General features: G+C 45.1%; 1 protein-coding gene across 3 annotated transcripts in view; it reads right to left on the bottom strand.

Moving 5' to 3' along the window:
• SOX5 (SRY-box transcription factor 5) overlaps positions 1-12,117 on the bottom strand; it is a 1,015,676-nt gene extending 1,003,559 nt beyond the window's left edge. For 2 of the 3 annotated variants that reach the window (XM_082635813.1, XM_082635815.1), the window contains exon 1: positions 11,881-12,117. The gene's annotated coding sequence lies outside the window, so the exon portion shown is untranslated. The remainder of the gene's footprint in view (positions 1-11,880) is intronic. The other variant, XM_082635814.1, reaches the window with a different exon arrangement.
• Between the last annotated feature and the right edge of the window lie 978 nt (positions 12,118-13,095).

The raw sequence follows: 13,095 nt of genomic DNA, 5'->3' as shown, positions 1-13,095 counted from the left end.
AATATACTTCCTATATTACAATGGGTAAGGGCCCAAGCCTCAGAATCAGACCACTCTGGGTTCAAGTCTCAGCTCCACCACATACCAGCTACACTACTTTGGGCCAGCTCAGTTTCCTCATCTGTATAATGGAGCAACATCTGTATCTACATCAGAGAATTCCTGGGAAGAATCAATACAAATAAAAATAAGCTGCTTAGCACAATGCCTAGCAACAGTAAACTATCAGTCAACATCAACTGCTATTTCAAGCTAGACAGGCAAAAGGGCACAATAATGGCATGCCAAGGAACTTATTTTGGGGGGCTTGTCTTCCTGTCCCAAGAAGATAGTCACCTATATTGTAAAGATTTAACTCCTGTCCTGGCTTCTGCCCGATCTTCTTTATAACACATTTGCCTTTCTGGCTTCTGATCTGGATGCATGCCAAACACAAGCTCTGCCGACTCTTTCAGGGACCTTATTCTTCAAGCTGCTTGAGCCATTTCTAAACTTAAGCTTTTAACATTTATTTCCAACTTGCCCTCTTACTCTAATGCCGCCCCCTAGAAGCAATCCTGGATACTAAACTTGGAGACAAAAACCCTCCGTGGCTAAATACACCACTTCTCTCTTCCTGAGAAGTGTCAGAAAGATTATGTTGAAAGCAAGTGCAATGTTAAACTCGGTTTTTAAGAGTTAACAGAGAATGATTTTTTTTTTCCTCCAAGGATGGGTAATAGCATCAGATTCTGAAATTAAGCACAGCAGGAAGAAAAAGCCTGCATAGATTTCACAGAGTATCACAGGCCTCTGCAATAAAGCACTTAAAAATGCCTTGTATTGCTAATTCTTTACACAATCTTCTTTTATTTCCAAAGCAGTATGCGGGGCTTGAGCCACAAGACGCGCATTGATGTTAACATTACACCGTTTGAATTAGAGCCATTTTTCTACTGAAACTCCAGTTAGGTTTAGAATTACTTTTCACCGTTTTCTCCCCCAATACATTTTCCAGCCTGACTTTCGAGATCAAACGAATGGTTGCCTCTTCTAACAATGCTGAACCCACCTTTGCAGTCATTACCTTAGCAAGCATCCTTCCTCTCAAGATTACAATAACTAGGCTTTGAGTTATATGGAAAATATGCCTACTAAATGTCACTGGATCACAGGTCACTCCGGGAATTCTAAGTGAAGGAAGGCAAACGCTCTTCACCTGCCTTCAATTTCCCACCTCCCCTGCCCCCAGCCCCAGTCAATACGCTTCATTCACAGATTGAACTCTTCAGCAAATACTCATTCAATAGCTAATATCGGCAAGGCACTGAGCTAGGCATTACCGTGGATTTTCGACAACAGTAAAATGAAAGTGACATGAACAGCAAAGCGCTGCTTGGTGACAGGCAAACAATCCGATGGACAGCCTACTAAGCTCCAAACAGACTAAGAACTTCCAGCTTTATAAAGATTTGCTATTTTCACAATCACCAATCTATTGGTTAGCATTTGTAAAGATTTTTTTCTCTCTTTTTACAAGACATGTTTGTATCGTTTAAAAGCTTTCTTTTCCAGTCCGTGTGGAAACCCGGTCATTTATTCAATAAATATTTATTAAGTACTATGATCATTTGGAGAACAAAACAGACTCAGTCCCTATCCTCATGTAGTAATTGCCGCTCCCAAGATAACACACACAAACAGCAGCCTGATGATTGGATCCCATACAAATCTCAGGTTTGTTTCTGCATTGTTTATCTGTTTGCATGAAGGCACTCTCCTGTAAGGACCATATTAGGCTAATTACAACCTTGTCCTTGTCTGATCTCACTAGGATTCCTTTCCAGCACACGCCTTCTCGAGTTCTTTAACCACAATAATCATAATCAAGCTATTCTAATCTATTCTCCACATATTACTCTCTCCCACCATCTGTTTTTATTCATTCGTTAAGCAAAGGTCTTTCCGCACCTACTACGTTCCAGACACTGTTCGAAACATTTGGGATACAGAACTGCAATAAAGAAATCAACCCCTGGTCTTCAGTTTACTTAACCACCTGTCCTTGAAAAGAAAGATCTTTTCAAGCCTGGAATGCACAGAACTGCCACCCTTCCCCTGCCCCAACCCACTCTGTGTTAGGTCCCCTCACTCTGGACCTTAAGCACGCTAGTGTTTTATATACTCAAATTTACTTAGGTTCTTTAAATTTTATTTCAAAACTCCTAACACCAAGTCACCAAAAAAGTCTTTCTAGCAATCCAGCAATCACCTGTGCTTTATCTTGGCCCTGCCACTACTCTCTGAGCATCTTACTTTATCTCCATATGCCATATATATAACTTACTACCAAACAGGTTTTTAATCACCGGTTCTCAAACTTTTATGTGCAAAAGAATCGCCAGTCATGCTTGTTAAAAATTCACGGTTACAGGGCTTCAACCACAGAGGTTCAGGTTCCCTACATCTGAGGGGGAGCCAGAAAGGTAGATTTTCAAAAACATCCCAAGTGGTTTTCAGCGAGGTGACAGGGTGATCACCTTTGAGACACTGTTCTATAAATTCCTTTGGTATCCGTTTTTATGTAGTCAGAAACTCTACTTCAAGTCAGAAAATATTTCCTGTTAAGTACAGCTTAAGCAACATCTAACTGTGTGTTCAGTAAATACTCATTTGGTTAATAAATGGATCAGTGGGTACTTGATAATAGTAAGTGACTTTTAGAAATTACAGCTCAAGGGCTTCCCTGGTGGCGCAGTGGTTAAGAGTCCGCCTGCCGATGCAGGGGACACAGGTTCGTGCCCCGGTCCGGGAAGATCCCACATGCCGCGGAGCGGCTGGGCCCGTGAGCCATGGCCGCTGGGCCTGCGCGTCCGGAGCCTGTGCTCCACAACGGGAGAAGCCACAACAGTGAGAGGCCCGCGTACCGCAAAAAAAAAAAAAAAGAAATTACAGCTAAAGCATCACTTTCAGTGACCACTTCTCACCTGCTCCTAAGTATCCCTGTGGTAGGTAGGCAGGCGTCAGTGCTCCCATTTCATGGATGGGAACCCCACACCAGTATCTTGGCCACAGCAGGATGAAAGAATACATGTGGTTGAGTCAAAAAGACTGAAATCCAGGCAGTGATTCTCCTGTTCACTAACGGAGGAAAATGAGTGAGTACCTGACCCCCTGGAGTTTGTTTGGCCATCTGTGAAAAGGGGATAATTGCCACCTAATCTGTGGGCTGTGAGGATTAAAGGAGATTATCCATGTAAAGCACCTAGCACGTGCCTGGAACATGGTCGAGGCTCAACCACTGTTAGTTTTCCCACCTCCCCATCATGCAGGGCTGCCTTGAATAGGAATGAAGCTCAGTTGGCAAGACAAGTTGGCTCAGCAATCATTGATTCTGTGGCTGCCCTGTTCCAGGTACTGTGATTGTGCTGGAAATACAACACCATGCCCTCAAGGAGCTTACCTTCCAAATGTTTGTCACCTATGGCCACCCCTTTCGAACCAGGCAGCAGAGTACTTAGAGAACTCTCCACTTCTCACTTCCTCTGGTGAAGTTAACTCAATGCACAGAGGTGATGGTGCCAGAAGGAGAAAGACCTTGTGGGAAGAGAAGGGTTAAGAAAAGCCCAGTAAGCAGTGACAGGGGAAGGGAGGCACGTTTGCGGGGCTGAGGAGGTCCCTAGAAATAAATAGTGAGCCCATTAACTTTCTTTACAAACTTAGAGATTTGTTTGCTTGGTTGGTTGGTTAGTGTGCATTAAATCTGTCACTTTACTTCCTGATTTAATGTAGAAGAGGCACTACTATTCTGGTACTAGTAAAGGTACGGTGGAGATGAGGCTGAGAAAGTGAAGTATGGAAAGTCAAGACAGGGTTATAAGAAATGGTATGCACTTGTTCCAAAGCAGCTCCCAGTGAAAGAGTAAAGCAATGAGACTGACTGTGCCAGATACATGTGAAAGGCTGCCAATACTGCACAGTGACACCGAGCATCGCCAGAACATACATGCAAACCCCAGTCAGCCCCTGATACCACACGTCAAACAAGTTCAGCTTTCAGCAGCCGTGAAGTGCCCCAGGGAATCCTAGCAGGCATCCGATCTGAGGGCAGGCCCTAACCCAGAATGGGGATGGACCAGCAACTGCAGAGGGTACAACGCCTGGCTCAGCAGAGAGCCTCTCCAAATGTTCAGTGTGTCAACCTTTTTAACTAGCGACATTGAAGCAACCAGCACCCGCTATTTGGGGAAAACTATGCCAAAAGCCTCACAGTAAGCAGTCCTTATCCTGGGCACAGATTCCCTAGAGGGGGCACTTGTCTGAGGAATGTGTCAAAAATTAGCTCTCTCTTCCTGCCTCCCATCCTCCTTGGATTCTGAAGCTGTCCCGGTGCCAGTTTCCCACAGTACCATACACAGAACCACCTAGAAATCAGGGGCAAAATACCAGTGGTCTCGTGTATCCCAACATGCTAAGTCAATGTCTTCCATCCCCCAGAGGCTCCCCAGCAGGCGCAGAAGGATCGGCACCCCGCCAGCCGTCCGGCCACGACATTACCGAGAGCCTCGTCCTCCCCCGCAGCCGCCCCTCCCCCGACGCTGGCCCCCCAAAAATAGCAACAACTCAATTCTCAGTCCAATAACGTCTTTTCTCAGATGTTGTTCTCCCAGTAGGTAGAAGAATGAACTGCCGCAAGGCCACCAGCTCCTCTACAGTTTCTTTTAATTTAAAGTTACAACAGGAGGGAAGAAAAGAGACTTTCTATTAAGGGACAACTCCCTGAAGGGTCTCTTAGCTGACAATCGAAGGACTGCTCATGGCAGTGATCAAATCTAACGCAACAAAGTGCTGGGGGTTCTGTGACTCATCACAGCAGGAGCTCGCGCTGAGGGCCACTTGAGTTCAGTGCTTTGTGCCGCGCGCGGCAAGTTGGTTTAGGAACAGTAACACAGGGGAGCAAAGACTCGCAAGGTGTTTGAGGCTCAAGATAAAATGCAGACTTACAGTGCAAGCTGCTTCTCAACTGAATAGGAAGCCTAGAGGGGTAAGGAAATGAAGAGACTGTTCTGTCTACCTCACGCTTTAGGGCAAATTACCAGAAGATGGTCAAGGTCAGTTGGTCTATCTGTTGCACTGTTTACAGCCTCATAAAAATCAGGACTGAAGCATGAGAACTGAAGTGAGCTACTCTGAAAAGACATTAAGGATGTCTGCTTGCATAAACAACACCTTCTAATTACATGAACTACCTACCGTTTAAATATATTTACCATCACCTGATACGATTCACCTATACCTCCCAATTGCATTTTATGAGTACATTAAAGAGAGAGAAATATATGTTGAGCATTTCGCCTGTATCATGCGTGGTATTATGGATTTATATACAATCTCATATAACCTCATTTAATCTTGACTAGCACTCTGTGAGGTGACACAATCATTACTCTCATTTTACAATGGAGAAAAGTAAAGCATCAGAACTCAAAGAAATGCCAGGTCTTTTTTTTAGTGGCAGGTCCACCCAACCAGAGCGAGTGCTCAGGGCTTTACTTCCAAACCACAACTACACCAGTCAGATCTCCTGTGCCCAGAATATAATGGACTCAGTGTCCCACCGGCTGCCCCTCTCTGTCTCCAGTATCATTTGTGCTCCAAGGCCCTGCTTCCAGGGGGCTGCTCCTAACCAAGGACTGAGCACAGTGGGGGCTATGAATGCAGGCCATTCCACTGAGACAGAGGGTTCCTCCAACGGCTGACTCGCGGCTCCCCAGCCAAACCCTTCTCAGACTGCACTACAGCCAAGTTCTTCCAACTCAATCCTCTTTCCTTCCCTTCCTCCTTACATAAGTGTCAAACCCGGGTCATGGTTAAAAGGCTCTCCCAGTCCTCTCCTGTGCCCTCCCCCCAAAAACGTCTCACACGTCTAATCCCATCTTGGCGTCTGCTTCTTCATGGACCCAAATTAATGCAATAACCAAGTCATTTATTTGCACTTTTTTCTTTGCTTAGCCTTTTCTTTATCTTTGGTCAGTTGTACTTACAGAGAAATTCTCTGACTCATTGCGAGAAGAAAACCACCACTAAGTTTTCCATGTTACTGTACATCATCTCTTCAAACAGACAGTGGTACACTGATTGTGCCTTTCTCCTTGCACCCAGTGTAAACAAACAAACCTATGAGGTTCCCGATGAAGGGACTGTTAACTCTTTAGGGCAAAACATTGCGAAGTCAGACTTATCTCTTTTTCCAAGTGGAATTTCTCTCCATCCACATGGGCTAAACTTAACAGAACCCAGAGGTACATGACTCTCAATGGATAACATCACAATAAATTTTCACTAGTTTATATCTGTAACAAGAAATCAAAAATTATAACAAGAAGAGAGATCTATAGTTAGGTCCTCAAGTTTTTGTTCCTTTCACGGAAGGAACATTTATATGAATGAAAGATAGAATTCACACTGGCACCAAACACAGCATCTTAATAAAACCACATCGTCAGAGATCATATATAGACGTTACCTGAATCACCATTTTAAAGTGTTGATCTCAGCCTCAAGAAAGTGATATCTTTTTCTTCTTGGATTCAAATAAGTTCAAAGCAAATACAAAATGAAGCTTCGAACATTATGAACGATCAAAATCTAGACTTGGGCTTCCCTGGTGGCGCAGTGGTTGAGAGTCCGCCTGCCGATGCAGGGGACACGGGTTCGTGCCCCGGTCCGGGAAGATCCCACATGCCGTGGAGCGGCTGGGCCCGTGAGCCATGGCCGCTGAGCCTGCGCATCCGGAGCCTGTGCTCCGCAACGGGAGAGGCCACAACAGTGAGAGGCCCGCGTACCACAAAAAAAAAAAAAGAAAAGAAAAAAGAAAAAGAAAATATAGACTTGACTGAAGGGAGAGAATAGTGTAGCTAACATTTACCAAGCACCTCGTTCAGGAGAGACCCTATGCTAGGAATCTGATATACAATACCTACTGTAATCCGTGCAATATCCCTACAAGAAAAGGATTATAAACCCGAGTGTCAGAGGTTAAGAAAAGGGGCAGGGCACTAAACGTTCAGAACTCCAAGTGAAGTCTTGGAAGAATTATAAATAGACCTAAACTGAAAAACTCCAAACGCTAGTGGACTGGCTTCTTTTGCATCCTGGGTCTCTCCTGAATTCCCTAGCTCCCAGACTTGAACTGCTTCTGCAGTGACAAGGCAGTGCCTGAGCTTCCAGGGAATGCCAGGTGGAGGTCATCCCTTTGACTGCTGCACTATCTGTCCCCTTTGGACATGGGGTAGCACAGAATCACGAAGTAACTGAATGACAAGTCATTGGGCCTCAAAGATATAATCAGGTAGGGTTTTTTTTTTTTAACTTATTATGAACTTTCAGCAATAAAGAATGAATGGACCTCTATCTGTAGAATTCAATAGCACTTCCACTGCCACTTCCTGGAGACGCATGTTTTTTCTGGGTGTTGTTTTTAAAGACTCAATTTTTAAAGAGTGGCTATTTCATGTATTCTTTAAATGTATTCATTTTCCCCCTAATTTTATCAATACACTTCCCCCACTGAATGTCATCCTTACTCATAAGCAGAGTAATGACTTTCCTGTAAGGTATGCTTTGAGTGGTACAACAAAAAATCCCTATGTTTACAAGTATTTCTTCCTGGCAGCTTCAGTTGATACTCCACGTCTTTCTCTAAGGAATTAGATGGTCATGATAAACTGCAATAATAATAATAACAACTTTTAGTTAGAGAACTAAAACATAATAAGCTATTATCACCTTTGAATCCATTGGCTTATGAGCCAGAGGTTAAATTGGGCAAATGGGGCAGAAATTCAGAAGAGTTCATTAAAGCAAACTGGGAGGTAATCAAGGGCCCATCCTAAAGTTCAGGCCCCAGATCAGGAAAGCATTCAAAAGCACCCATATAGGCAGCTAAAGGGGTAGGGGTCTGGAGGAAACAACCCAAAAAGCAGATTCCCCTTTTTTTAAAAAACAAGAACGCTGAATACAGCAGAGTTTATTAAAAAGTCCCATGGAAACGTCCCAATATGGCCCAGCTGAAAGTGACTAAAAGTGCCTGAATGTCTGCCCTGCTACTGAGCCTTAAGCGCTCCATTTCTGCCCCTTTAAATATAAAAATTCATTATTTTTAAGCAAAAGGTTAGATCCTTGCTTCACAGTCTTGAAAACTTCATTTTACTCTTCCATTAAGAGCAACTTTACATGCAAATGAACTGCTGGTTTAACTGAAGATTGTTAAATTACATCTCTTCATCTAAAATCCTTCTCCTAAATGTTAGGTATGAGTGATTTAAGTTATATCACACACGGAAAATAAACAACAAAGATTCCACTCACATTTGAGAATCATTTGCCATCCCCACTCCATAAGCACCCTCAAGTGGGAAATGGAATAACAAGACTGATCATAATTGGATTAAGAACTATAATTCTTTAATTCATTCATCAAACTGAGGCATTTGGAACAGTTTATTTACAGAGTTGTTTAGACAGTTTTGCATGGTGTTTTTTAAGATAAACCAAAATGCCTTTCTGAAAGAAGCTTCAGATCCCAAATCATTAACATATGAAAACCAAATGTAGACAATTTACAAATGGGTGTTTTAAAACAATGTTTGGAACAAAATTGGGCTTTTATTTTATTAACTATCTATAACTCTAAGCTCAGGGGATAGTTTATTTGAAACAGCCAAGCACTTTCTTTGCCTTTAAAATAAATCTACATTTCTCAGGCTAAAAATTGTGACTGAGTATGTGAGGGAATGCACTGACTTCAGGCCTAGACAATAAGTTTTCCAGGTTACTCTCAAAACTCTAATTATAGCATTCTCTACCACTAGAGGTGATCAGATATTGGGTGAATCATCCAGGTTACGCCAATCAATCATATCCAACAATGCTACCTGCTGGAAATCTAAACAGTGTTCAACATTAGAACTCTAAGTTATTTGAAATCCAGTGTATTTTAGACTAATAAAAACAAGTTTTATCCTGCCCTGCATATTACATTTTTTATATAATCTAGACATACCTTGAAACAATGACTGTCTATCACTCAATAAAGGGATAGAGCTTTTACAAGAAAACGGTATATTCTTTTATCATTATATTTTTCATTTGCTTTAGAAGAGAAAAAATTCTCTAAGCATTCAAATTCTTTGGAAAATGAAATTTTAAACTCTCCCGACAGCTTGTGCTTTACTCTCAAAAAGGACACACACAAAAAAAAAAAAAAAAGGAAGAAGCCATACCTGAGCATAAATTTCACTCTTCTTATTTACTGTTTACTCCATATTCTCCACAGATAACATCTTTATAAGCGTATATTCATTTTTTTTTCTTTTACAAAACCATGTGTCAGTCTAAACAGGATGTGCATTTACATGTATAGAACTAAGTTAACTTGAAATAACCACTGGATCTCAAATGCCTGGTTATTTACCAAATAAGTTTGAAAGTTTTGAATCCTGTATGGCATTCAACCAGAACTGCTTAATCTCAACAAGAAAACTATATAGGGTTTCCGTATTAAGAGCTGAAGTTCTTTTTTCCTGTATTAAGAGTACCCTTGCAAGTCTATATCAGATTGATTCACTATTGCCCATTCAAAAAGACTACAAAAAGAGATTTTTTAAAACCCCCAGGCAAACAAAAACTCTGTTATTTCTTCATGTACAAGGTTGTTAGAAGACCACTGGAAAGAAAGGACAAAAAAGAAAGAATTTCAAGCAAGTATGCTACTATATAATTAACACAAATAACTAAATAATTATGCACATCCCTTCCCACGCCCACAATTAAATGTTTTTAAACAACTCATGTGATGAAAGATCTACCTTTTAGGCAAACAAAAGCAATCTCTACCAGTTTAAGGATTTAACTGATGCTGTGTTGCATCAGTTTTAAGTGAGGCTTATGATTTGTATCTCGTATACTTCTGAGGAATAAACAGTTGATGACATAATCTGCAGGAGAACTTTACACAACGCCTAAGAGAACTTTCAGTGTAAGTACTTATGATTTTAAATCACTGTGGCTGAATTTATCTAGGCTTCAGCCTCAGAGCTATATTTAAATCAGGAAGAAGCACCCCCAGAAACTCTGTCCCATGTATCTGCATTTGAAACCAGATTCCTTCCCTATCAGAGCTAATAGCAGTTCACGTACAGCTGAATTCCTTCAAAATTAGATCAAAATTTAGCAGCTCTGTAAAGACTCTAAGAAATCGTCCTCCTTCTAAATGCTATAAAAGTCAAACTTAAAAAACATTTCCGTGTACTTTAAAACCATCTGGCCCTTAACCTAATCACGTTTGGCAATCGAGCCTCACTCCTTGTAACCCTGATCAAAAACTGCTCTGGTTTTTCTGATTGAAATGTCCATTGCCTACAAATCTCCCACGCGCCTACTGGATTGCCCTGTTTTGTTTGTGGGGAGGGGTTTTTTAAGGATACTAGGGGCCATTATGTATGAACAGCAAGGAAACAAATCACTGTCTAGTCCCTTTGCAGATTCCCACACTTATTACCCAAAATCCCACAGATCTCCCTTGGTCTTGCCTTTGACTAAAGAACTGTGCTGGGCCTAAAGGCAGTCTCTGGGGAAGTCGGCTCATGCCTTTCCTGACAAACTACTTTGGATATCTGGATATTGTGAGGATTCCCAACGGGGTGAGAACAAATCCCTAAACTTTTCTCAAGAAGTACTGTTGACTGCCACCCAGAGTGCCTGGGTTGGTTGACACTGAGAATATCTTTCTGCATATTCAAGGAATTCCTCATTTCGACCCGCTTTAATTGAGAAAGGAAGACATCAAAATGGATTCACATTCACCACACTCTGCATTTGGTCAGAGGCCAACGTCTTTAGATATTCACCAGGGTCAATCTATTTATTAATAGATTTGCTTTGTAACATTTAAGGAAAATGACTCAAAATATGTAAACAGTGCTTCGTGTGCATCCGATGCCAGCAGACCAATACTCAACAAACTGCTGCTATCAAACGCAAACATTTCCAAATCCAATTTGATTTCAACTCGTATAACCTCTTTTCCTGGCTTATTACTGTAGCCCAAAAGTGCAAGCGAGATTTCCCAAACCCGCGCTTAAAGTGACAACACGTGAGCGGTCTACACTTGGTACACGGAGTGGGGTGGGGGGAAAAAGTAGTTGCAATTAAAAATTAAAGCTTCCGGTGTCTGAAATCCCTAGAATCCTGAAGGATGAGACTCTTTTCCGAAATTCCGCGCCGGGGGGAGGGGGGAGGAGGGGTACTTCTGGGGACAGGGATGGCAGAAAGCGAAACAAAAAGACGAACAGGGGGAGCGCTCAGGTTGTGGGGTGGGCCGGGGGTCGCGCTTCTGTCCTGGGAAGGGTCAGGCCCTCCGGCCAACTTTGAGGGGCTGCCGTTTGGCGCCGGCCGAGATGCACGGGCGAGCCTAGGATTTTCCCTGCGCTCCTGCCCTCCTGGCTCATCACCACCTCCACCGCCACCACTTGCAAAACAATACCGGCAACAGCACGCAGGCTCCCCAGGCAAAATATAAAGTTATCGCATTTCCTGAACTGGGTCCAAGCCCGCACGCCGGGGTCCCCGCGGACGGCCGCCCCGCGAGGGGGACCGAGCGGCTGCCAGCCTCGAGCCGCCTCCCGCCTCCCCTCGCCCCCACCCCGTCCCCCTCCCTCTGTACTTGAGGAAAACTCCGGCGGCGGCCCCCGCCCTCCTCCGCCGGCTCTCCAGCTGGAGCCGCGAACGAGTGCGGAGCGGCGGGCACGGCGAGCGGCAGAGGGGAGCTCGGCGCCTTGGAGGGCTGCCCACCACCACGTCGGGACCGACAACAAAGTTAAAACGCTGCGATTCACGCACCTTACCGGCTCTCCTCAACGTCTCCTCAGGCGCGGGATGCAAAGTGGCACAGTGGCGGGCTGGGGGGCCCCGGGAGGAGACTGGAGATGGGTTTGGTGGCTCGCCTTTTTCACTCTGTGTGTGTGTGTGTGTGTGTGTCTCTGTGTGTGTGTCTGTGAGTGTGTGTGTGCGCGCGCGCGCGTCCCTCTCCCCCAGCCTCTCGCTCGCTCGCTCGCTCGCTCGCTCGCGCTCCCCGTGTAGCTCTCAAGGACGAGGTGAAATCCCTTTGCTGGTCATGAGGCGGCTTCAGAGACAAACAACACAATGCGAGTGCAAATAACAAAAGGCAAAAAAGACAGTCGGAACAATGGGGGAGGCGAGGGCAGCGCACCCGCAGCGGGTCAGCGCGGCCCGGCGCCCGCCCCGGGGGGTGCGGCGGGGGCGGGGGCGGGCGCCGGGGGGCGGTGCCGGGGGCTCGCGCTCCCTCCAGGTCGCCCCCGGGCTCCCGCAAACCCACCCTGACCTCCTTCCTGCCGCTCGTCGCCTGGCCGCCCTCTCTGTCCATCCGAAGGGAAGGAGCCCCAGAGTTTGCTTCCCCGGCTGCTGCAGGGTAAACTAGATGGTAAATAACGCGGCGATGACCCACACCATGCAGGAATGTTTCAAAACAAAACACAACAAAACAATCTGCCCTCCACTTAAAAGAGCGATAAAATGAAATGGCAGAAGGGGAAGGAGGCAGGGAGAAGGGGAATCTCTCCAGATCTCGGTGGAGCTCGCGTTTGTAAACACGCCTTCATGTTTGTTCAAGTCCCCTTTGTCAACTTCTTCCCTGCGCTGGAACCTCACCCGCTGTCCTGTAACCATTACCTGGGCCCCTTCGCGCCCCCCACCCCCGTTTGCACGCGGTAAAGCCGGCACGGAGGGCGCGCGTGGAGGTCTGCGGTTGTCCGCGGAACCTTCCGGGTGAGGCGAGCCGCCGTCCGCCCAGCGCCAAGGCTGGAGCGGCGAGAGGTTGGGTTTTTAAAGCGACCAGTGCCTCCCCGAGAGCGGCTCTGCGCCCGCGGGTCCCCGCCGCCGGCACTTTGCACCCACCTACTCCTTGGCGGAGGGGGGAGGGGAGAGAAAAGTTTTGAGACACTCTCATCTCTGCCTCCCGGGCGGTTGAACTGGTTTTGTTTTGTGTGTGTGTGAAGCCCGAAATCCCAGTGCCCAAGAACCGGGGAATGATGTTCA

This window comes from Mesoplodon mirus, assembly GCF_964341445.2.
Source record: "Mesoplodon mirus genome assembly, chromosome: 11".
NCBI classification, from domain to species: domain Eukaryota; kingdom Metazoa; phylum Chordata; class Mammalia; order Artiodactyla; family Ziphiidae; genus Mesoplodon; species Mesoplodon mirus.
Note: the sequence above shows the minus strand (reverse complement) of the source record. Positions and strands in the feature narration are given on the sequence as shown.